The 24,853-nt window shown below is 45.9% G+C and overlaps 1 long non-coding RNA gene across 1 annotated transcript; it reads left to right on the plus strand.

Moving 5' to 3' along the window:
* The first annotated feature begins 382 nt into the window (after positions 1-382).
* On the plus strand, positions 383-21,510 carry LOC119373236 (uncharacterized). Its single transcript, XR_005179791.2, has 4 exons — positions 383-503; positions 3,940-3,984; positions 5,352-5,390; positions 20,871-21,510. It is a non-coding gene; the product is annotated as an uncharacterized LOC119373236 (long non-coding RNA).
* The last annotated feature ends 3,343 nt before the right edge of the window (positions 21,511-24,853 follow it).

Here is a 24,853-nt window from a genome sequence, read left to right on the forward strand (position 1 = left end):
AATAACAGAGAGCTGAGCTAGTTGGTAAGTATTCATTCGCGGCGTGTGTGGTGTCCTGACTTCTTTCTTGTGTCCTTGTTTGCTCGCCCTGTCTTTTTAGAATGAACCCATGCAAGAATTAGACACCGCCACGTGCACTCGTGTTTCTAACTTTCATGACACCCATCAATTAACTTAACCGTGAACAACTTTAAACAACAGGCAGGAAATAGTCTTCCAAGACGGAAGCATTCAATAACATCTGGCTTGCAGTGACAATTACAAAAAAGATACAAAAAGCGGCTTGAATAATCAGTCGCGCTTACGTCTAGAAAGTCACACAATTGGAGCGTGAATATCAGCAGTTGCATTCCATTATCTTTCTCGCTACACGAGAGGAACGTATACATAGACGCTGTCGGCTACAAACGTACAGTCAGTCATGTTGTTGGGAATTTTTCTTGTTACATTCGTTTCTCTTTATCCAACATACGCCTTTTCTGATATGGAGGCTGCTCAAAATGGTACGATTGACTTTACTTTCAATAATATTTCATTGCAGACGAAATTCATTATCCTACTCATCGATGTCTCAGCCGAGTTTTTGCGCTGTTACTGTTACCCGCTATCTGGAAATTATATCAAAGTAGTTGCTAGTTGACAAAATTTAAGAGAGTCTCAAGAGGTAATTAAGGAATACCACAGCTCTTATGAAAGGAGACATCTGTAACTGTTCCGAGATAGTAATGTTCATTTTGTGACGTGCGCTAAAAGCGCGCACTCATTTTGCAAATTTACATGACCAAATGAGCACGCCATGTCCAACTTCAAATCCATCTGAACCATGATCGGAGACGATCACAGACGATTATCAGTGAAATCGGTTCACGAAGACATCTCTTCATAATCCTAACATGTCTGTTAAAGGGGCGCTGAAGCGAAACAATGAATCGGTTTAGATCAATAAATTGTGTTCTGAAAATTCTGTCTTTAATTTCGCCATCATAGGTTTATTAAAAGAGGATAAATCAAGTTCAAAGTTTCGTTTTTAAATTTCGCGCCAAACTCTCGCCGCTTGACGACACTGATTTCAAAGTGTATTTTTAGGACAATGTACTTCATTTTTACCGATTAGGAACTACGTAGTCCCTAGTAGGCGGTGTCGACAAATGTGATGTCACGGCGATTGGTGCGGAAACTTTAGGATGGCGTCGCCACCCACATTTCGTTTTTGGGCGTTTTCTCGCTTACTAAGTGTCCTCTCGTAGCAGGCGTGGTGTTTTTGGTATGGGGCAAGAACACTTTTCTAATACGAGAAAAATCGTTTTGCTCTTAGTGACCCTTTAATGTGCTGATCTTCGTGACCTTCGCAAAACAGCATTGAATGGTCTGCTCTATTTTTATTTGCAGCAACGTCGACAACATGACATTTGTGAAGAGTGATCATATGTATAGACCTTTATATAGACCCCGCTGTGAAAAGGGGAGAGAACGAAAGAGGCCGTACGAGGGTGTTAGATTCGACAGCCATTGTCAGACAATGAAGACAGGTGACACAACTGAACAGCGGAAGGACGAGTCGCTGTAGCTTCAACAAGAACATTTCCGTAGGAGAGTGCACGGATGTATTTTAGCGCCTCTCGCCTCTGCTTATCGTGTTGTCACGAACGAGCGCGCACGCAAAGCGCGCGGCACTGCCTTTTGATGCCAGCGTCAAATTAAAGCCGCTTGCAATTGTACGACTGTGCGCGCGTAGCAGCGAAAAACATCGCACAAGCGGCCGCCTCTCCAGGGCGATCGTACGAGTGCCGTAGAAATCGCGCTGACCCAGCCACAGAGTCTCAAACTGAACGGGTGTGAAAGACCTGAAGCGTTCATAGAGTGCATGTATGCCTCAACGAGGCCAATTCACATCCATGCCAAACGGCTGCCGATCCTGCGTGAAGGTTGTCGCACCGTCTGAGCCATCCTCTGTAATGAGATCGGGCAGCTCTGATTGACAGATCTTCAACCCAGGCGAGAACCGATGTAAGCATGTGGAGGCTAGAAGTCATTGAAGTGATGCAATCAAGCTGATCAAACACTGAACAAATTCTAGCAGGCTCACAGCCAGTGGCACCGAGAGGAGACATGTAACCAGCCGACAGCCGAAGCCTAATCCTCTGCCAGCGCCGCAGTCAACGTGATGCCATGCGCGTCAGTGGTCGTGGAGCAAGCACCTCCGAGAAACGCGTGAAGATTATGACCTGACTGCGATCTTTGAACAAGCACTGATGAAAATGACTGGATATTATATCTCCTGGCCCATATGCACAAAAGCGTCTCACGCTAAATATTTTAGTGAGGGAATATTTCATGCCATCACGATTCGAGACATAATAAGCGAAGCCAGATGACCAATGCGAGAATGCACTTACGAAGGAGAAGGTTTCGGAATTCGGCCCCTTATTTTTTGTACCGCATGTGCATGCGCTTTCAGAGCTAGATGGCAATTGCCAGGAAGTTGTAAAAACTAATTTGAGTTTTATTGTGATGTAAACTGGAAAGTCCTCACGAATGTGAAATGTTTGTGATTGCCTGAATAAGGAATATACATTTATTGTGTTTTGTCAACTGTGCTCTGACAGTCACTGGACTGAGCATGAGCTTAGGGTTAGCGCTCCATATAACCTTTTCTTAGTTGTTCGTCCCATTCACGGGCATCCCATTCACGGGCTGTGACACAGACAGTGTATTGTGTCATAGCCTTCACGCGTTGTGACAAAAACACACAGACGTCGTCGTACTTGCACCGCATTGATCATTTCGAAGGTGATCATGATGCCATATAGTTACGCCATTTACCAAATGGCTATAACGCAATGTGCGTAATTGCAGAATCAAAATTAAACCATGCATTTTTAAGAATTTCTCGTGATTCAGGGTGGCTGGCAGTATCTTCTAGATCCTAGGCAGGAATAATGAAACCTCGAGTGTCGTGTGGTACTTCGAAAGGAGATAACGCACCATTCGGTGCTGGCAGACATGAATTATGCATACCTAACGTTTACGTCAACTGACCAACCTAGGGCATGTTTCAGAGTCGCAATGGAAAATAGCAATATTCACCTCCGAAAATGTCATTGTTGTCTCTCATTCAATACAAATTATTTTTTGGCTGCAAAAGTAATAACCTTGCACAATCATCATGCATTTATGAAGCGACTGAGGCACTCATCAGACAAAAAAATTGTAGATGCTTTGACGCCTATGTGTCAATGCGTTTGAAACTTTCAGTTGATAAAGATTATCATTTCCAAGTGACGCTAACGAATACACAGGGAAACAGATAAAAGTACTATAATTAATTCGACTAAGTTGTGCCCAGTCCTAAAATGCAATAACATTGCAACAATAGCGGCCCATGAACAAGCGGTTGTGTATTAGTCGCGGTACGGTCAAGCTGAGACGCTAGAGGGTGCGTGTGTTTCATACCGCATATGAATCTTCGTGTGTGCGCTCAATCAACTATAGGCAGCGAGCCCATTGGAGTAGTCAGAGGGAGTGGTGGGCACGTCGATGGTGTCAAGCCCACTGCGTATGAAAATTTTCGTGTTTTATATGTATGTATACGTGCGCGGAAATACAGAATGGATACTTTGCGAGTGACGAAATACACTTATCGTTATGTCCCTGTTCGACAATATTTCTAACAGTTTTGCTCGGAGATACACGGTGATAATCATGAGATAGGCACGTACGCGCGTCAGTCTGAAAGGTCTTGCGAATATCTATCGCAAAATGCAAGCAGAAGTAATGGTTCTGTGTTATATCGGTCTTAGGAGGATGATAGGTAAAGATAAAAAAATAAGCATTCTACCTAGCTTCGATTAGTGGGCACAACTTACGGAGGAATAATGGCTATAATATAGTCTTGTGGACTTTGTAGTACTCAACGGCCGATTTTATTATTTTTTGAAGGATCCTGTGTAACCGTACAAGTGGAGGCAAGGATAAACCCTGAAGGTAGGAGCATGTTCAGTACTAGTTCTGTCTTCTTTCAAGTGCAGCAGTGAAAAAACAAGCAAGCACATGAACTTCTGTGCACAATGACCAATCCCAGGGAAAAAATGACATCCGTCGTTTCCTCTCATGTCTTTGTTTCACGAGAATCGATTAACGACGCATCCTGCAACCGTATAACACCAAATATTTTTAAGGAAAGTATTTTTCTCTCATGGCGCTGAAAATGGCACTGAAAATCAGAACTCTATCAAAAGTAATGTTGCGAAGTGATAATAAATCTGGGGGTGTTACGTACCAAAACGACGATATGATTATGATTATGATATGAAATGATTATGGTGGACGAGGAAGTGTATGACTGCGGAAATTTCAACAATCTGATGTGATTTAACGTGCGCCTAACTATAAGTACACGGGCCTCTAGCGTTTCGCCGCCATCGAAATGTCGCCGCTGCAGACGAGATGTGATTCCGCCACATTCGGGCCGCCGTCGGGCACTATAAACACTGAACCAATGCAGCTGATCTATTATCCGCGACGGATTATACGCGGCGGATCTAACCAGTATTTGAAGCACACTTTCAGCGTTCATATTCCGCCAGGGCTGCTTTGTTACCTAAATTATTTGATTTTCAGCACAAGGACACAAGTTCATTTCGCTGGCAACGGGCCCGCAGATTGATGCAGGAGACATGCAATAATATGTACCCATGTACAAGCATTAGTATCCGGTACGGAGGTCAAGTCGTTATGGTGCTCAACTGCTGACCCAACGATCGCGGGTCCAATTCCGGCCGTGGTGGCCGCATTTCAAGGAAGACAAAATCCTTCAGGCGCATGTACTTAGGTTTAGGCGCACGTTAAAGAACACTAGGCGGCCGAAATTTCCAGAGCTTTCTACTGTGGCGTCCCTCATATACATACCATGGTTTTGGGACGTAAAGTTTGAATTATTATTACAAAGCATTAGACAGAAGAATACTCTTAGAAGGCCGTAAATAAACCATCACAATGAAGTTTTTCGTAATCACCTAATAGTATTGGCACATAACACGGAATTAATTGTAATAATTAGCACATTAGATGTAACGGGCTGATTGGGTAATTTAAATTGTTAGGACAAGACGCCTGCATTTAGAATTTCCTTCAAGACGAGGGACCACATTTCCAGACGCATCCCGTTGCAGCTGCCACACCACATGAGCGAACCGAACTACTAGAATTGAGGCAGTATCTCGGTAAAATAAATCAATGTAATCTTACTTGTGTTCTGGTGCTGCAAACAAGTGAACGAGCAGTACGCCATGCAATTAACATCCTCAAACTTGAGCATTCTCTCATTACTGATAAGCCTAATTCTTTCTCAGAATGTGACAGAAGGCACCGTCGATGCCAATATCCTGCAGGTATGATATTTTTTCTTGTTTACTTTTTATAGCACTAACCTAATTGTTGGTCACTTTCACTTTATGAAGTACTACCGATTCATATATAAATTCAAAATTCAAGTGGTAGATGAGGCAATGCAATTACAGTTCCATTGAACGCACATAAGAGTTGTTTAAATTATTCTTTTTTACAGAGATATTAGTCTCGAATAATCTTAATACCGAAATTGTCACCCAGAAAACCTTTAAAATGTTTGAAAAATATCTCAAGATATTGTGGATTTTCCCATGTTGATATATTAGTACGTGTTCCCTATCAATGTTTACAGAGTTATTTACAAATGATCTGGTGCCAGATCGAAGTGTCTACAATGCATATAAACTTAAAACTAGGCAAGAAGCACCTATTATTAATGAATTATCAGGGAAAAAGAAATGTAACCAGTAATTACCATACACTAAACAATTACGAGTGGTCGGACAATAATTTGGGATATCCTCAATAGTTGCTGAAGAGAATGTTCTTTAGAAAGGGTGGAATACGGGTGGCCTGGCGGCAGCGAGGTTTGCACCATGATGTAAACGGCAGAGTATTTTGGTCACCTTGAGGTAGCTGCCATTGTGGGTCACCGATTGTGCGTCACCTTGAGGTAACTGCCATTGCTAAGCTGATTTTCTCCTAAGTCGAGATTGTTTTTTGGAGCCGACATTACAATATTAGCAATGTTTGCGTCACCGTAGTGGACTTCGAAATCATTTTTAACACCTAGGGTGATTTAACGTAGAACTACAAATCAGCTCATTCTGGTCGAACTGCGCAGTCAGACGAGACACGAAGAGAAAGGCAAGACAAACGAGTGCAGGCTAACAACTGAGTTTATTGAACAATGAAACCAGCCTTTTTAAGAGTCTCAGCCTGTATAACACGTATCCTTATGGGCTAACAAAGGAGCCGCTAAAAGCCATGAAGCTAAGCACGTCAATGTGTTATCAATGAGACAGCTGAAAAGCTATCATGAAGACACGCGACGGGCTTTAAAACCATGTCAAAGAACATCACAAGCACGAAATGCATGAGAACGAATGTGCGCACGTGGAAAAACTGCGTATACAGGGATGATTACGTCCCCGTGGAGCAGAGATATGCATACTATTTGTCAGTAAGAATCAAGGAGGTTAAGAAAATTTAACCTCCTTGGTAGGAATAATAGAAGGGTGGATGATACATCCCTCCCCTGTCTTCCTGATATGGAACGCCTCAATAATTCTACCGACTACTAACTTTCTTTCGACAGAACTGTTGCGTCTTCGAAAACTGCCTCGCCTCCGCACTGCCGGCAGTTCGCTGCTAAATGCAAAGGTGGGGCGTTAGACAGCGATCGCTCGTGCTTCCTTAGTCGCATGTTAATGCATCTTGCGTTCTCCCCTATATACGATTTCCCACACGTTAATGGCACCTGATACACCACACCGACCTGCAAAGTACATACTTGTTCATCTGATGAAATACTCAATCAATTTGACGTGACTCACTCGTACCATCTTTCATTTTACTGACCATGTTGGACGCTTTGGAAAGTTTAACAGGCGCAGAAAAAACTACTTTAACCCCATATTTGTTCCCGATCTGTTTTAAACCATGGGAAAGGCCATTAACGTACGAAACAACGGCGAATTTATGCAACTCTTTCGACTCTTCGCTAGCATTCTGTCGCATGTCTTTTTTTTTACCGTGCCCTCAAGCTTGCCGCAATCTGTGTCCACCAGGTGGCTCGGATACCCAGCGTTCCTTAGCATTTCCACTTGCTTTTCGAAGCTTTGCGTTATCTTATGGACGCAGCATTTTTCGAGCGCTGCTCGCAAAGCACTGAAAGCAATCCCCATTTTAATCACCTTCGTGTGGCTGGACGCACAATTAAGCACCGGTTTTCGAGCCCTTGGCTGGTAGTACCAAGAGACCTGACCTGACCTAAATTCTAATTGAAGATCTAGAAATTGCAACCTAAATTCATTCCAGAATTTAAGTGTAAACCTCAAACTTCGGTCATGCGTGCTGAACAGTCCAAGTGCACTTAGCTGTCTCTGTAATTTCATCTTCCTAAGAACACCATGTAATCGTCGAGATAGCGAAATAGTTTAACAGTATCTGGCACAGTGTGTTCAATTACCCTATTCCCTTCTCTGAGAAAAAATCACAGCATATCCATGGGTTGAATGATGATGAGTGGGGCGAAGCTCCGGAGGGAATCATAGGTAAACCGTGAAACACTTCTGTGAAATTCGCCCAGTACATCATATAAAGAGTGTGAAACACCATGTATATATTAAACATCAAACTTTTATTGTACTGTTGGTTTGCGTGGTCCCTTCAATATCACCGCTTTGAGATCGGTGAAATGCAGGGAAAGTGTCCGCTCCCGAGGGAAAGAGAAAGTGCGCCAAGAGCGACCGCATTCCCGCTCGCCCTGTGAGAATTCCTTTTCCTTTCCTCAACCTCTCCTCCTCCTCCTCCTGTGAGAATTAACTGCAAGGCTAGAGGGAAGACACGACGCGCGTAGCGTTCCTCTTCGCGTTCCGCTACGCCAGGTCGGTAGCATGCCCAACGAAAGCCAAAGGTACGCGATTGCACAAGTGCTCCGCCTTCGCGAACAATGCACGGCGTTTACTGCACATAAAGCGTCCCCAAACCAGACATCTTGCTCAAGGTGTGTTTTGCGTTTTTCGTAGAAATAATTTGTTTATTATGACATTAAGATGAAAAGTTGAACGATCACTAGAGTATATCGCCCGAAAGTATGTCTTTTAGTTTGATTAAATGAAGGAACGCTAGTATGTCTTGTAAATGATGATATCTAGTGAATTGCTCATCTAGTGAGCAATTCAATAAAGGGAGGGTAGAAAGGAACAATGAATCGGTTTAAATTGGTAAATTGTTCTCCGAGAACTCTAACGTCGTTAATCTAACCATCATGATTTATTAATATAGGAGGAAATCAAGTTCAAAGATTAATTTTAAATTTCGCGCCGAAATCTCCCCTCGTGACGTCACGAATTTCAAACTGCACTTATCGTGTTTTGGCGCCATTGGCCCAACAAAATTCTCCCAAACCTGGTATGTTAAGTCTATGGCCCCCTCAAACGACAATGCACTTCATTTTTACCGATTAGAGGCTACTTAGGCTCTAGTAGGCGCAGTCAGAACATGCGACGTCACGGCGATTAGTGCAGAAACTTTAAGGTGGCGTCGCCACCCACACTTTTTTTTGCGCGTTTTTTAGCTTAGTAAGCGTCTTCTCGCAGCAAGCGTGTTGTTTTTGGTATCGTGAAAGAGCACTTTACTAATGCGAGAAAAATCGTTTTGCTCTTTAGTGTCCCTTAAACTAGAGCTGGCTACATACATACATACTACTACTACTACTACTACTACTACTACTACTACTACTACTACTACTACCATTACTACTACTACTACTACTACTACTACTACTACTACTACTACTACTACTACTACTACAGAGAAGGGAACGACCCACACACTAAGGAGCTTCACTCCTAAAATATCACACAGTATTGGAGCCACACTGGAGCCAATGCAAACGCCAGTTTTTGGGAGCTGGCTCGCCGGCTTCTTAGGCTGGGGCGAAGTCCCGCGCGGTAACCTGCATCCATCCATTCAAAGCGTCGTGGAACGCGAAGAGGGACGCTACGCGCGTCGTGTCTTCCCTCTAGCCTGGTCGGTGATTCCCAAAGGGCGAGCGGGGAACGCGGTTCGTCAGCCAGGCGTGCGTCGGACAGCTATTTTTAGGGCCACTTTGTCATGCGCGTCTCGAGGGCAGTTTTCAAATTGAAAGAGCATTACGGGCTTTGCGTCTGCAAGTGTCGACAATTGATAATGAGAAGCTGCTAAATATTTCTTTTATATGTGAGACGAGCCATGGCTATCACCTCCAACAAACACAAATTGATACTGAGTGACTCGCAAGTAGCTCTCCGAAATTTCACGCAAGGACGGATTTCACAACAAGGCCTCAGAATCCTCGTTAATAGCCAGGAACTAAAGAAAGTAGATGAACCCAAATACCTAATATGGTTCCCGGCGCACACAGAGACTGATAGCTCCAGTCCGAACGAGGTGGCCCACGAGTTGTCGCGAGAATTAACCCGCCGCGCAACCCGAACGGACCTCTCGGTTAACATCCCTGGCGGTGCCGACGTACCACACAAAGACAGATTTACATGCTACACAGAATACACACAACACTCCAGAGAGACGAGGCACGTCTTTCCCGCACCTCACCAGAGTCTAAACAGGAAACAGGCATCTGAATACCGACAGCTCCAAACAAACTCCTACCCAAACCCTGTGCACCTCCACAGGAGCTACCCCCACCTATACCCGGACAACAAATGCAAACTATACGCAACAGAAAGGGCTTCGTATAAACATATACTGTGGGTATGCCCCAACCTATCACCAAGTTCTCCTGAGGCCCTCCGGGAGCGGTGGCGGCTAGTGCTGCTCAGCTCGGAGGTCGAAGACCAAAGATGGGCTATCCAGCAGGCCAGGGAGGCTATAGGGAGACAAGGTCTTCAGGTGTCTACCTGTGCGGTCTAGCCCGGACCACAAACATGCCGGATCTTGTAATGAAATTTATTCACTCATGTGAGACGACGACGAAGTGTTTATCTTGACGAACGCTGCTCATTTCGTTTGGCATTACATTTCTCAATTTTAACAATTTCCGAGGATCATCGCTCTCCTGCGTGCAGCGATGGATCCAGACCCCACAGTACGCAGCCCAGACTTCGCGTCGCCTTCGACGTCAACCTCAAGGAAGCGCAACAGCCGAGATGACGGCACCACCAGTGACAGCACTGAACTGTACACGGCGAGTAGTGAAGACAGTGAAGACAATTTCATCCCTGCAGTGAAGCGCAAAGCTAAAAGGCGAATGGTTGGTGCGTCTTCGCCAGCTAGCGTCTCTACCGTGAAGACTGCCTGCAGTCGTAAACTCCATACCATAACCTTTGTTCTTGTTGACTCTTCGGTCAACCTGAAGAACATAAACAGGCAAGTGATATTGGCACGACTCGAAGCTATCGTACCTAATGAGATACAAGATATTAGACTCAACCCACGGAAGAATATCTTGGCCATAGACGTTGAGCGCCCGGCTGCGCTACATACCTTGCGAAATGTTACGGAGCTTGGAGACATCAGACTCAGTGCTTACATCCCGCAGGATAGCGACACGACGACGGGCGTCATTTATGACGTCGATGTTTCTATACCGAATGCAGATCTTCATGTGCTGATAAAGCCAGCTACTGAGGCCACGGACATATTGCAAGTATGCCGGCTGGCCAACTCCCGTTGCATCAAGGTGAACTTCAGAGGCGATTGCATCTCATCGCATGTGAAGGTTGGTCATTTTCGTCACGTTGTCCGACCCTACATTCCAAGGCCTCTGCAGTGCCACAAATGTCTGAAACTGGGCCATGTTAGTGGTGTGTGTAACAAGCCAGCACGCCCACGTTGCGCCGAACCCCACAAAGCGGAGGCCTGCAAAGCAACTCTCCTAAAATGCAGCAACTGCAGCGGAAACCATGATGCCTCATTGAAAGACTGTCCAGTGCTCAAGAAGGAGAGGAGCATTCTGAGGCAAATGGTGAAGGACGGATCTCACGAACGGAAGCAGTAACGGTAGTACAAAGACGGCGTTCCCGTCGACGGCGGTGCTCGAATAAAAGAAAAAAACAGTCATCTGCCAAATGTGCCTTCACCTACGCCGCCACCGCCACCACCGCCGCCGCCACGACCACAGCGACCGCCCCCGCCGCCAGGTGTGATTCGTCCAGAGGTGCAGAAAGGCACTGAATAAAGACAATCCGACACTGATTGGCCTGCTTTACCGCGAGTACGCGTGCCTACGGAACCAAAGCATCCGCAGTCCACAACCGCTACGTCAACAGCAGGCAGTCTAACCACCCAATACGTCCACGTTTTTCGGTCCTGAGGTCAGAGATGAATGTTATCCGCACTCTCCTGGGTAGTCTGCAGATACCTGCAGCTAAATGCGCACTGCAAGTCTTGGACACACTCGAACCAGTACTTGCCGGCTTGCAGTAACAAGATGACACACCATACAACACATCCGCCTTTCCGTGAACAACAAGTCAAGCGCGCTTCCATAATTCAATGGAACGCCAGAGGTCTGCAGTCAAGAATGTCTGAATTTAGACAGTTCGTTTTTGAGAACAAGTTTCCCATCATCGCCATTTGTGAACCACATTTTTCAAAAATAGCTCGACTGTCGGGCTATGAATCATTCGTTTCTTCTTCATGCATTGAGCGAAGTCAAGTTGCTGTGTATATTCGTAAAGAGCTCACGTATGTTCGCCAAAGAGTAGAGCCTAACGAAGGAAATCACTACGTGTGTCTACATGTCAAAAAGAAGAATTTGTCGTTTACACTTATAGGCGCATATATAGCTCCGTCGCGTCGCCTTGATCACCAGATCCTTAAGGATATATTTGCAACGACTCCAGCACCTTGGATATTGATGTGCGACTTTAACGCCCATCATTCACTGTGGGGAGCGTCCCGACAAATGGAAGAGGCACGAGCCTTGTTGATCTTGCATCAGAGCACGGACTTCAAGTGCTGAACGACGGCAGCCCGACTTATCTCCGAGGAGTAGCTTACAGTAGCTGCCTGGACTTGACATTAGTGTCGCATAATATTGTCAATAAAGTTCAATGGTTCACAGATATTGAAACTCACGGCAGTGACCATATTCCCGCGTACGTGACAGTAAGAGGCCTGGACGGTTCTCCTTCTCCTGGACACTCAAGACGTATTGACTGGGAAGCATATCAGATGTCAGTGGAGGAAAAGTGCATGCACGAGCCACCGGAATCAATTAAAGAAGTGATTCGTAATGCGATGGAGATTTCTACGAAGGGGTGTTTGAAAACATCAACACGTACTGCACTTGACCAAGAGTTGGAGCAACTTCAAGCTATCCGCCGGCGTGCCGAAAGACGATATAGACGCACGAAATCCATCTATGACCTCAGAGAATGCAGTCGCATTCAGAAGAAAATCCAGCGAGCGTCGTATGCACAAACTTTAGGAACAACGATGGAAGAGCTTCTGTGACTCGCTAGATCGCCGCGAGCCTTTGTCCCCCGTATGGAGGACTCTCCAAGGCATTCACTCACACCCGCAACAGCGTCATCCCTTCGCGGCGCTGGCACTACATCAACGTCGCTCACAGCTTGAGGTCTCTGGTGAATTTTGTGCCAAGATCGCTGGCGACATCGCTATACCGACCGACCTTCTACCACATGACGTTCCGGTTACACGAGATCAGCAAACGGAGATTCCATTCTCTATGGAAGAACTTCATGCAGCACTGAACACGTGCAGGCGCTCGTCGTCCCCAGGTCCAGATGGAGTGACCTATGCTGCCTTACGTCACCTGGGTTCGAAGGCACAACGCTGTCTCCTGGATATATTCAATCAATCTTGGCATGATGGCGAAGTCCCCGACGAGTGGAAGTGCAGTCGCCTGTTGCCTCTGTTGAAGCCCGGAAAGTGTCCGCTTGATTTGGCATCATACCGGCCCATCGCACTAGCAAGCTGCGCCGGCAAGGCCATGGAGAGGATGCTGCTGACACGCATGGAATGATACCTAGGACTATATAACATCTATCTTCATGCTATGGCTGGCTTTCGGCGGGGTCGATCTTCAATCGATAGCGTCATTGACTTGGTGACTTTCGTTCAGCAGCAGAAAGCTGAGAAGCGGCTGTCGGTACCACTGTCCTTAGACGTGAAAGTTGCCTATGACAACGTGACCCACAAGACCGCTCTTGAAGCTCTCGAAGCAGAAGAACTTGGACGTCACGTCTTTCGATGCGTAAGAAGCTATCTCACAAAGAGATCCATGTTCGTCCTAACAGAAGATGGGCCTACGAACAAGCTTTTCACAAGTCGTGGGGTGCCACAAGGTGGCGTGCTGAGCCCGACTCTTTTCAACCTAGTTCTGGTGGGGCTCACCGAAACGCTGCAACAGACGGCTAATAAATCTTTCTACGCTGACGATATCTGTATCTGGGCGTCCGGCGTGACACGGCCTCAAGTGCGCGTAACAATACAGAAGGCGGCAACATTGAAATCTACATACATTCGCCGGCAAGGTTTGACTGTCGGTACAGAAAAAAATGTGCAGCATTGGCATTTACACCCAAACCGATGTCCTTCTACCCAATGTGCATCGAAGGCAAATGAATTCCTTATTCGCAATGCCCATAGACTGTGGCGCCACCGAGCAGAATTCAGGAGCGTCCTCTCGAGGAGGGTTAGTAGACGACAAAATGGCGGCACTATGCAGTCGCTCCCTTGTTCGGCTGTGCTAGCCTCAGTGTTAACGCGTTGGCAAGAAAGGAACACTACGACTTTGCATGTTCCCTGCATCATTGAACAAACCGGGCCCTCCGTGACACGAGAAATCTGATTCGTTCTTGCGAGACGCGAAGTTTTCGTGAAAATACGTCGCAACTCGCGCTTTCAATGCTAGCCCACAGTGTACACATACTATCAGCTTCCCGAGGCTTTCTGTAGCCACGTAGGTAAGTTAAATGTTATCGTCCGACATATTCAGTTGAAGCTCACCCTGTTTTACTTGCATATATAATTGGTCAGTGTTTATTCTACTGCATGAGTCCCATAACACTGTACGCGGGAGGGAGGTCGCGCGGGCTCGCGATGTGCTCATGTATAACTGAGCGATCTCAAGTTGGCGATACATTAAAATAGGGCCTCTATCCTTTGTCAGCAAATCGCTGTTACGAATCGTGCGAGCGACGTTTCAATCATTCGAGGACGCGTCTGCTCCACGCCTTTCGTGGAGCGAACGCTTTCCATCCACGCCATCCTTCGTGTGTTGGGTTTTATAGCCACCGCTGCGCCGCTTGTTTTTGTACGTTGTTGATAGGTGGCAGCACACTGCAAGCGATTTGCTTGTTGACCGGTCTGAGCGGAAAACGTTCTCCGCGCCCAGACGTCTCTCTAATTGTAAACGTGGTGACGCGGAGTGGTCGAAGTCGTTCGGCGGAGGAAATTCTTCAGATTGCTTTCAGCAGTGATGTTGAAAGAAACCATCTTGACGACGAGGATTTTTCACTGGACGTAGAAGGCTGTGGAAGCACCGAGAGTGATAGCGAAGATGAACCACCAGCTGTTAACTCACGACGAGCGAGTTGCACTTCACGTCCCCTCGTGCGTTAATGTTCTTTCACGCTCGTAACTCGTAAGTCACTTTGATTGTATTTAATGTATAATATCCTTGAGCGAGATCGAAATAAAAGCATAGTTCCTCTTGTGCATTGCATGTATCATAATTATTGTGGATATTATGGAGCGCCGCATGCCGCCAACACGCTCGAGCTCGACCAGCGAAGCGAAATGGTTAGAGCGATGGATCGTGCAGTCACGGCTACAATCCACGCCTCTTGGCTAACTTCTTCGACGTTGCGAAAAGGACACGTGTGCATTCTTTTCAATATTCATATTTCGATTGTGCTGATCGAGCCTGCAACATGCGAGTGAAGTGAATTGCACATACAGTCTCAGCATGGCTGTGACACAAGCGCTACTGAATGGCATGTTAAATGCTTGTGTTCCGTTGAAGACGTAACTCCGCGTTTCCGACTGCGCAAGTAATGACGAAGGGGTATTATCACAGAACACTTTTATGTTTGCAAGCCGTCATCACGCGCAGCAGCGATGGCGCGACTCGCTGGCGGCCCTACTACTGCGGCAAATCCGTCAGGCAGGTTCGGTACGTACTACCTCGGAGTGCCGTTCAGCTCATACGTCAATTCTAGTTCATACAGGTTTATGTAGCACGCACATGATTTCGCAAAGCATCGTTATGCACGGTAACGGAGCTGAAACATAACCTTTCACTTCGCAGCAAATAATTAGGTGGCGAGTACTTAGCACTTTCCATGGTTTGGGAAAGTATTTTAGTCTCATATCCATTTCAGCGCAGCTCATGACTTCATCCGGTGAAAGTGGCATGGTCCGTACGTCCGCACGTCCTATCTGTTCCTATGCTAACAAACGGGTTGACCCTCCTCCTGGCGCCATGTTGAAAAGCACGGCGCGCCACCTATAGTTCGTGGGCATTGCGAATAAGAGCAGCCATAGATTCCTAGGTGTCGTCGTGGATCGCGACCTAACCTGGAGTCCCCATGTCGCATATATGACGAGAAAACATATATGCGTTGAGCATGTATTTAGGTTCGTTGCCGGAAAATTATGGGGACCATCTGTATTCAATGCTGCAGCTTCATACAGCCCTCTTTTTCGAATTTTTACGGTACAGCCACCCGGCCCTGTCCAACGCGTGCAAGACTAACATCCGCGCACTACAGAGCGTGCAAGCCCAATCACTTCGGACATGTCTTGGCCTTCCAAGATGCTCATCGACAGTTGCAACTATCGCTATCGCACAAGAACAGCCGGTCACAACTCATATCGTCGTTGAGACGCTGAGAGCGTATATTCGGCATTTGTCACTGCTACCGTCACATAATTTAGCGTGTTTGCCAGCGCGGAGGCCCCATGCTTCGTTCTGCGGTATTGTAACACAACACCACGACATATTACCGCCTGGCTTCAAACCTGCGATGCGCCCGGCATCTGTTTTGTGGGGTCTCCATGAACCTGGCGTGTGCTTATCGGTTCCTGGAATGGAATACCAACTAGCCCGGTCATACACCTTGCTTCGTTAAGAAGGCACGCACGTCACCGCTAGCACTGAAGCAGTTGTATTTGCCTCTGCTGGAAGAAACCTACTTTGACCGCAAGCATGTTTACACCGTCGGCTCCACTAATTCCAACAGCTCTAGCGGAGCGGTGGTTGTTCCATCTGATAACATACTGCTACAGTTCAAGTTTTCTCACTTCACGACGTCGACAGCGGCAGAACTCGCAGCGCTTCAAGGTGCGGTCAAGTACATCCTTCAGCAGCCACCTAGTCGGTGGGCCATCTTTTGCAACTCCAGGTCAGCCTCACAAACACTACGGTTTGCTTTACGGCACGGATTACACGAACAATCCGTGTACAAGATAAGGCGCGACAACCACCAAGCACTCGAGGAAGGACATAATATTATATTTCAATGGTTCCCGAGTCATTGCGGAATTGTCGGCAATGACCGCGCGGATGAAGCTGTACAATCGGCTCATGACCAAGACCTGCGGACACGCATACCACTCTTGAGAACTGAAGTCGCGTGGCGACTACAATCACTTGCACGCCGTATCACTCTTCTACAATGGAATACGCAGGGCTTTTCCAACGCGCCCCTGTATTCGATTGACCCAAATTTGTAACTTCGTTTGCCATCCGGGCTCTCGAGACGCGATGCAACTTTACTGTGCCGCATATGGTTGTGCGTGGCATTTACGAATGCGTATTCGTGTCTTATTGGAATGGCCAGCAGTGCGGCATGCAAAATTCGCGCCTACGAGGAGACGCTTGAACGCATTCTATGCCACTGCCCATCATATGAGGCTCAACGACGTAGTACGGAAGTCAAGCTCCGTCACCTGGACTCAAGACCACTGACAGAAAAGAAGATCATGGGACCTTGGCCTACGGTCTCGCATATGCGCAAGGCCACGAAAGTGCTCTTGTGCTTCTTGAGGACCACCGGACTTCACGGGCGCCTGTGAACTAACAGCGCGAGTTCGTGTTGTGTAGTTTCACGCTGTTCATTCATCTCTTTCTTACTCTTCTTCTTTCTTCTTTACCTTTTCCTTTCTATCATCCTCCTCTCCCTCATCCCAAGTGTAGGGTAGCCAACCGAGCCAAAGCTTGGTTAACCTCCCTGCCATTCCTCTTTGTTACTCTCTCTCTCTCTCTCTCTTTCTCTTGTATATGTTCTTCATCAATTTGTATGTAATTGTAAATTGTGCATATAGTTCATCAAAATTGTAAATTATTAAAACACTGTGTATATATGTATATATACGTGTGTCACGTCTTCATATGATGGTAGAGGACTTGCACAGAAGATTCACGGGTTTTCCCAATCTTCTCCGAGCCAGCTCCTCAATCATCATTCACTTAGTGGATATGGCGTGATTTTTTTTTGCACGTACGGTTGACATCCCACTCCGACAGCAGTCGAATCTAAATACAGGTTTGTCTTGCTTTTCTATTCGTGTCTCCTCCCACTGCGCATTTCGACCAGAATGAACTCGTATCAACTCGCCTAACTCTACACGCTGCTTACAAATGAGCTCAAGGGTGATTTTGCTTGCATTCCACCACTTCCGAAATGCGACCGCTGTGGCCGGGAATCGAACCCGCGCGTTAGCGCTTATCAGTGCGCCATCTTACCTTCTAAGCTACGACATCGCACCAGTACGGAGTACTTTACTGTAATTCTTAAGAAAACGTTATGCGATTCGTTTTGTCTCGCTGTCTGGGTCTCATTCATGATGTTAGAGCTGAGATGTCCCGCAGGAATGGCTTACCAAACTGCACTTAGAACGACGATATTGCCACACGTGTTTATTAACCTCATTTTCATGTGTTCGAATGTCGCCCGCAAAGACTGTTACTAACTCTCGGCCAAATAGAGTTTAGTCTAACACGTTGACTGCTGCCTTTATCGACGACACGACACCGTGACAATATGCTTTTGAGTAACATATCCTTTTCTTATCTCTCACCTATCTTGACAAATACTTCTAGTATTCCAAGTACCTTTCCTGACGCCCTTTCATTGCCCCCTATTTTCGAAACTAGGAAGCTAATTTCTTTTTGTTCCACTCGTATCATACCATTCAGTCCTACTCGCTGCAAGAGGATGATGTTGTAGGTTGTAGGCGGACCTAGCCATGCGATATATGCAGGCAGTTGCCTCAGCCGGTTTCCTCCTTTCATGGACACATGGTAATGTCAAGAACACATGGTAATTTGTTTAAAACATAGTGCTGCCAGGTTACCAAGAGGGCGTGCGCGGCAGTGTACACGCCGGTGGCCTATTATATATTTCACGGGCCGTGCTGTCTCGAGGCTTGATATCACGACACCGCACCCCAATACAGCTCCAAGCATTCCCTAGCGTTAATTGAGCTTTCACATCACCCATATGCATAACTTCCTTGATTTGTCGTTGCTAATGATGTTCCCCTTGGAGTGAGGTATGAAGTTTGTCATTATTTGCCTTTCCCGGTGTTAAATCCACTGAAACAATGCCTACGTCTAGCACATCGGCCGATCTGGTGCCTGTAGTGACTGTGCCGCTGCACGCAGTTAGGACATTCCTGTTGTTCTGGCCGTGGGTTTGGCTAAGCTTAAAAGAGTTCTCACACGAATTTTACATATCGGATTGTTGCGCTAAATAAAAGCACTGGTGTCGGGAACACTAAAAAGAGTATTGTGCTGCCTGGGAATGCGGCGAATATATTTTTATTACCGATACCTTAAAAAACACTTTCGGTTTCGGTATCGAGGGGGCGGCTTCTCAGTGACGTGTCATCAGTGTGACGTCACAGGGAGACAGCAACTCGCGACGTACTAGTGGCAGATCTGTCATCTGCGTTTTTTACGGGGTACACGTAAACAACGATTAGTAAATTGTCGCCCAGCGACCCCGACAGTGATTTCTGCAATTTAGGCTGCATGTAGGGCGCAGAATTTGTAAACCAAGTGGAACTGTGTTGACGCGTCGGGATAATGTCCATTGCAGTGGGGCTGGCTTGCAGATGCTGAGCGACGAAAATTTGAAAATCAATGTAAATTACTTTATACGTGTCGTCTGACTCCGGCGTTTGCAGAGTGTTGGCACTACATACCAAGAAGACGTAAAATGGTCTTTTTGCGATGTCTCAAAATCGTGTCAGTACTCCTTTATTCCCGAATGGGTATACCCCCTCCCTCAGTTTGATACAACAGCCCAGAGTGTTAAAAACCGTTTCACCGATGTTTTATTGAGTTTCCAATTTTGACATGTAATGATGTATTCACACTATGTAATTATATGATGGCTAATTGCTATAGAGATCAGCTATCAGGTAATTTAAGGACTGGTGAACAGAGGTCAATAAAATTATTTCGATGTTTCAAGAAAACATCATAGCTGCTTCAGCGTTATATTTTGAAATCAATAATACTCTTCCTGATACTTTTTTCAATGATTTCAAGAGAATGTTCTTGTGTGGTCCCATAACTTTAAAAAACATTCTATATACAGAAATATTCACACTGTGAGTATCTATTGATGCGTAAGTACAAATATGCGAGTGCACAGAACGCAGATTGAGAAAAAAAACTTAAAGTCATAAGATTACACCTTACTTAACGATATGACTAATGATTCTTTGATTTAAAGAAATAGGGCCTAAACACAGCGAATGGCTCTCGCAGCCCGCCGCGTGAACTATGTTCGCCTGGTATATTTTCCTTGGAAACTTCTGAATGGCGTAAACACAAGGAATAGGGTGAGAGAAGCTTGGTTATTACCAAACTTACGGCATGATTCCTCGTCTTCGAAACAAGAATGAATAATAATACTCTGTAGAGCATTTAAAAATCACTCGAGATCCTGAGTCATAAAGCAACAATACAATTATTCCCAAATATTTTGTTGAAGCTCGGGAGTAACATTGTGGTTACAGTTATAATAACTGTAGTGTTCAGATTTCGGGGTGTTATGCATCTGATAAGTAAAAATAGATAAAAAATCTAAACATAGTAGGTTGTGGCTCGTAAAAACACCTTTTTCTCTGCACAAAAGTTTGATTACTGTTTTATCTAATATGATTAAAGAAACACGTGTACTATAAAGTAGGCCTTGGACCCCTACGTTCTGCGATTTTATTCCCGCCCTAGCTTGTTGTTTCCTGCTTTGCACGATACGGTAAAATGGCACATTAGTTTCAAGTTTATTTCGCATGTTCCCTATTTTTGCAGCAAAAAGCAAAGAAAAATGCAAGGGCAAGGAACAAAAAGCTGCACAACCGCAGCTTGACGGGATTCCTGCCCTCTTTGTCTGACAACCAGTATACAGCAAGTATAAATAGAGAAAAAAAATACATGTTCTACACACTTCTATACTGATATCTATGCATATTCCAATCTATACATGTACAGATTCATATCCACATCTATTCACATGCAGTATTTGCACATATTTACATTCGTACATTTGCATCTGCGTAGAAACATACATATCGAAAACACTGTTATCGAGCAGATACATAATTTATCCTAAGTTCAAATAGGATTATATTACCAAATATTGGCATTGTTGGCAATATTGGCTGCAATACTCCTACTGCACCAAGCGCGTAAAGCAGCCGAGAACTGGCCACAGTAGCAGGGGTTATATTATCCCATTTTCTTATCTAGGTGATTTACAACTATAATAGTAAATGAAAGCTAATTGACGTTCTGTTAATTTTTGCAGCTTGCCGATGCCCTCCTCTCTTACGCCTCGGTCCACGGTCTTGGCGCAAGTTTTTCTACAATCCACACCACCGCATATGTCAGCCGAACGGAGAAAGATACAACTGCAATGGCTTTCGTTCATATCGTGAATGCGAGGCACGTTGCTCTCCCGCACCAGGAGCACGTTAGTGATGTACGGTTTTATCATTTATGCCCGCACTTCTCGTAATAAACTAGTTGACACCAGAAGCAATAATAAGGCAGAGGCTGCTATAAGGTACCGTTGCCAAGACACTGCTGAAAGCATATTTGAGGTTTTACGTGCCAGAACTGCGATATAATTGTGTGGCACGCAGTAGTGGAGGATAAGTTCAACGGGTGTTCCTCAACGTTCACTATATTCCAAGTATGTGGGTATTCTTGCAGTTACCACTGTGGGAACGCGGTAGGGTTTGGCATGTGTTCCGTCTACGTCCGCGAGCGCAGCAGTCTGGCGTGTTACTTGCTAAGCTCCCACGGTAAACTGCTTTAGTGAGTCTAACATGAAGTGCTTTAAAATTGAACGGGGTTCTGTGAACACGGGCCAGGGATTTAAAACACATACTCGCCACGCGCGCCTTATGGGCACAGTCTTGTTCAGACCACTGTGAATCAGGTCATTTTTTACAGCGAAAGCTGTTATGAGATCATTTCACCGGCCGGTTTTGGTGCCGTAGTTGTCCGCTGCCGCCGCCGCCGCCGGTGTTCGTAACCAGTATCGCTCGAAATAAGAAAAAAAAAACGAAATAAGAAGAAAATTCCAGGATGGAACGAGGTTCGAACCTGGGCCCTCTGCGTGGGAGTCCAGTATTCAACCTCTGAGCCATGCCGGTGCTTGAAACTGCTTTGCAAAATGGTCCTATACAGGCTTCATGTCAGGAAGGAACCACATTAGCATATGCAATATAGCGTGGTAGAAGAGTAAAATAAGCACCAATCGTCGCCCAACGCGAATTTTGTAACCAGGCATCACACAATGCGAATTGCGCAACGAGTAGGTTGTTGAATGCTTCCAACCCATTACAAAGTGCTCTGCCATAATTCTTCGTCATCAGGCACAACATCAACAAAGTTCGCATCATGCCTTACATGCGTTTAGCAGGTACCACGGCTCTCCGTAGAATGAAGGAAAATGGCACAGTGCCTGCTGTCCTACTTCTCAAAATTACAATGATTTAGAGCGTAGTGGGTTCCTGGCAAGTGCACTTGTATTGGTTGCCAAGGAAGCCCATAAGCGCATGATCCATTTCCTCGGGGTCTCAGTAAAATTACAATGATTTAGAGCGTAGTGGGTTCCTCGGAAGCGCACTTGTATTGATTGCCAAGGAAGCCCATAAGCGCATGATCCATTTGCTCGGGGTCTCAGTAAAATTACAATGATTTATAGCGTAGTGGGTTCCTCGCAAGTGCACTTGTATTGGTTGCCAACGAAGCCGATAAGCGCATGATCCATTTCCTCGGGGTTCTTCGCCCTCCCCCCCCCCTCTCTTTCCCACGTCAACGTATGTTATACAGCATGACGGGAGAGGGGAATGGCGACCGGGCATCACCGAATGCAAATTACGTAACTGGTGGGCCGTTTAGAGCTTCCAACCCATTACAAAGGGCTGAGCCATAATTCTTCATCGTCATCAGTCACCCCATCAACAAAGTGCACATAATGCCTTACAGACGTGTAGCTGGTGCCTGACGAATGACAGCGGTCTCTAGAAACGCCGCTCTTCCAGCTTTCGCTGTGACTGTGCTGCAGTTTCAGCGGAGGCCTGGCGTTTTTTTCTTATGCGCACAACTAAAGCTGACTAAAATTAACTAGAAATTATCAATCAATTGTTTTCACATAACTCCCAGCACAAAACATTCACGAGAGAAGCTGTATCGCGTGTTCACTGATATCACATTTCTTTCATGTAGGAAAGGGATATCTGTTCTGATTAAAATTCTCTCTGGACCGGGACTTTGATACCGCACCACGTGAATCCTACACAAGTCTTGACCCTGATAATGTATTCACAAAACGTGCTCAGGCAATCGATAAGGAGACACACTGTACGAGTCACACCGAGTAAACTCATCATGTGTCCTACTTCGCACGGTCTTTTAAGTAGTGGTATAGTAAGCATCTCCTTCTTTAGATTATAAGTATTCCGATTTTTCTTCCACTTTGGTGTACACGTGGGTTTATAGTGGCTTTATCGAAAACTACGTAGGGCTGTCAAACTCCTAACCTAATGGACCAAGCGATCAGCGCGAGACGACCAGTCCCTTTCTCAGGAAACGATCCGTCAGGCAACGCTCAAGCCCAGCCAACGCTATGCGGGGCAACCTTGTCTTGCTGGAGACACAGGCTCGCCTCGAGAAAGTGCAAAGTTGCAGGATAAGTTACTCAATTCTAAATTCAGTATTTTCCTGACATAACGTTCCCCAATGAGTGTTCTATCGAAAAATACGATGCCAATATTTCATTCGTCGAATAAACAACGTGAAACACTGCAATGCCACTTCACCTGTTATTGTTAGTGCAATAGCCACTGAAGAGTTGTAGCGCTCCATCAAAGTACGATCGCAATATCGACGTCAGTATTACACACAGAGGAGTATCCACGACTTTAGACAATATCTTTAGGACGTTTGTATTTCTTTTTCCGTAACAAAACACAGTTTAAAAGGCCAAGAAGCTTTAAAAAATTACACCATATCCCGCTAAAGGGGACTATGAGCCGATGCGAAGCCGGAGCACTTGCACGATCGCGTTCCGTTGGCGTTCGTTGGGCATGCTACGACCTCGCGTCGCAGAACGCGAAGACGGACGCTACACTTTTAGCAAACGACCGCTTAAAACAACGCATATAAGGCGGAAAGAGGTCATATTTTCGACGCTTATAAATGGCTCTTTAAGCGGCCTACTTATACGGCTCTTTTATGCAGCCCCTGGCTAAGCGACTATTTCTTATGCGGCCTAAGTTTATGCGGCTCTTCTATATGCGAGGCCACCTCGTTGCCAGAAGGCCGTTTAAAAGTGACCGCTTGAAGTAACGCATACCGTCGATTTGGTTAAGCGGTATTTCAGGTCAAATCTGTCCGGCTTATATACGGTCGAAATATATGTGGTACTTTTCGCAAATTTCTAGAAAAAAAAGAAATTCTTCTACATTGTAGTTGCTCTCCTGCAGTGTTCCTGCTTTTTTTTATTTTGTCCTTTTCAGCCTTCCAACTCATGAATATGCATTTACACATCACAAGAACACTGCACAGAGAGTCACAAACCATGTATCAACACACGCACTCCACCACGGGGATTTGAACCCAGGCCAACCGCGTGACAAGCAGGCACTGTAACCAATACGCCACCACACCACACGATCTGGGTGGACTTCCGAGGCTTTATATATGCACTTCACGTTTGCTTGGACGATTTTAGGATCGGCTACAACGCTATAATTTTGCATATATGAGAGGCATCATTCGAGCGAGCCCTCGCGGGCAGTCATAGTCAGTTTGTGTGTGGAATTATGTTTCTCGCCCGACTGCGAGAAACATAATTCCACACACAAATTTCTCCCGCACGGAGACTAGAGGTTAACAATGAACGATGCGTTTCCGAGTGCATTTCCATTTGCCGGCATCGTACAGCAGCCGAACGTGCCATGATGTGCAACCAGCCGCCAAAGAAAAGTTTTCTGCGATGTTTGACGCAGTAAAGGCGGTGGAAGTCAGCTGATCTCATCTCCACTCGGCGAAATACAGTCTCCCACGTCCTTCGCGAGCATCGCGTTGATGTCGGTGCGTTTATACGGACAGTATTGTGTAGAGGTTCATCTCAGGGAATCGGATTAAAACACAAACGCTTATTCGCGCAACAGATGGGTTTGTTGTAGTGCAGCGCGTAAGGGGCGACAGACCAGCTTTCAGAACGGGCGCGCTCATTTCAAGAAACGTCGTTGTTGAGCCGAAAGAACAACGAGC

Source organism: Rhipicephalus sanguineus, chromosome 11 (assembly GCF_013339695.2).
Source record: "Rhipicephalus sanguineus isolate Rsan-2018 chromosome 11, BIME_Rsan_1.4, whole genome shotgun sequence".
Classification (NCBI taxonomy): domain Eukaryota; kingdom Metazoa; phylum Arthropoda; class Arachnida; order Ixodida; family Ixodidae; genus Rhipicephalus; species Rhipicephalus sanguineus.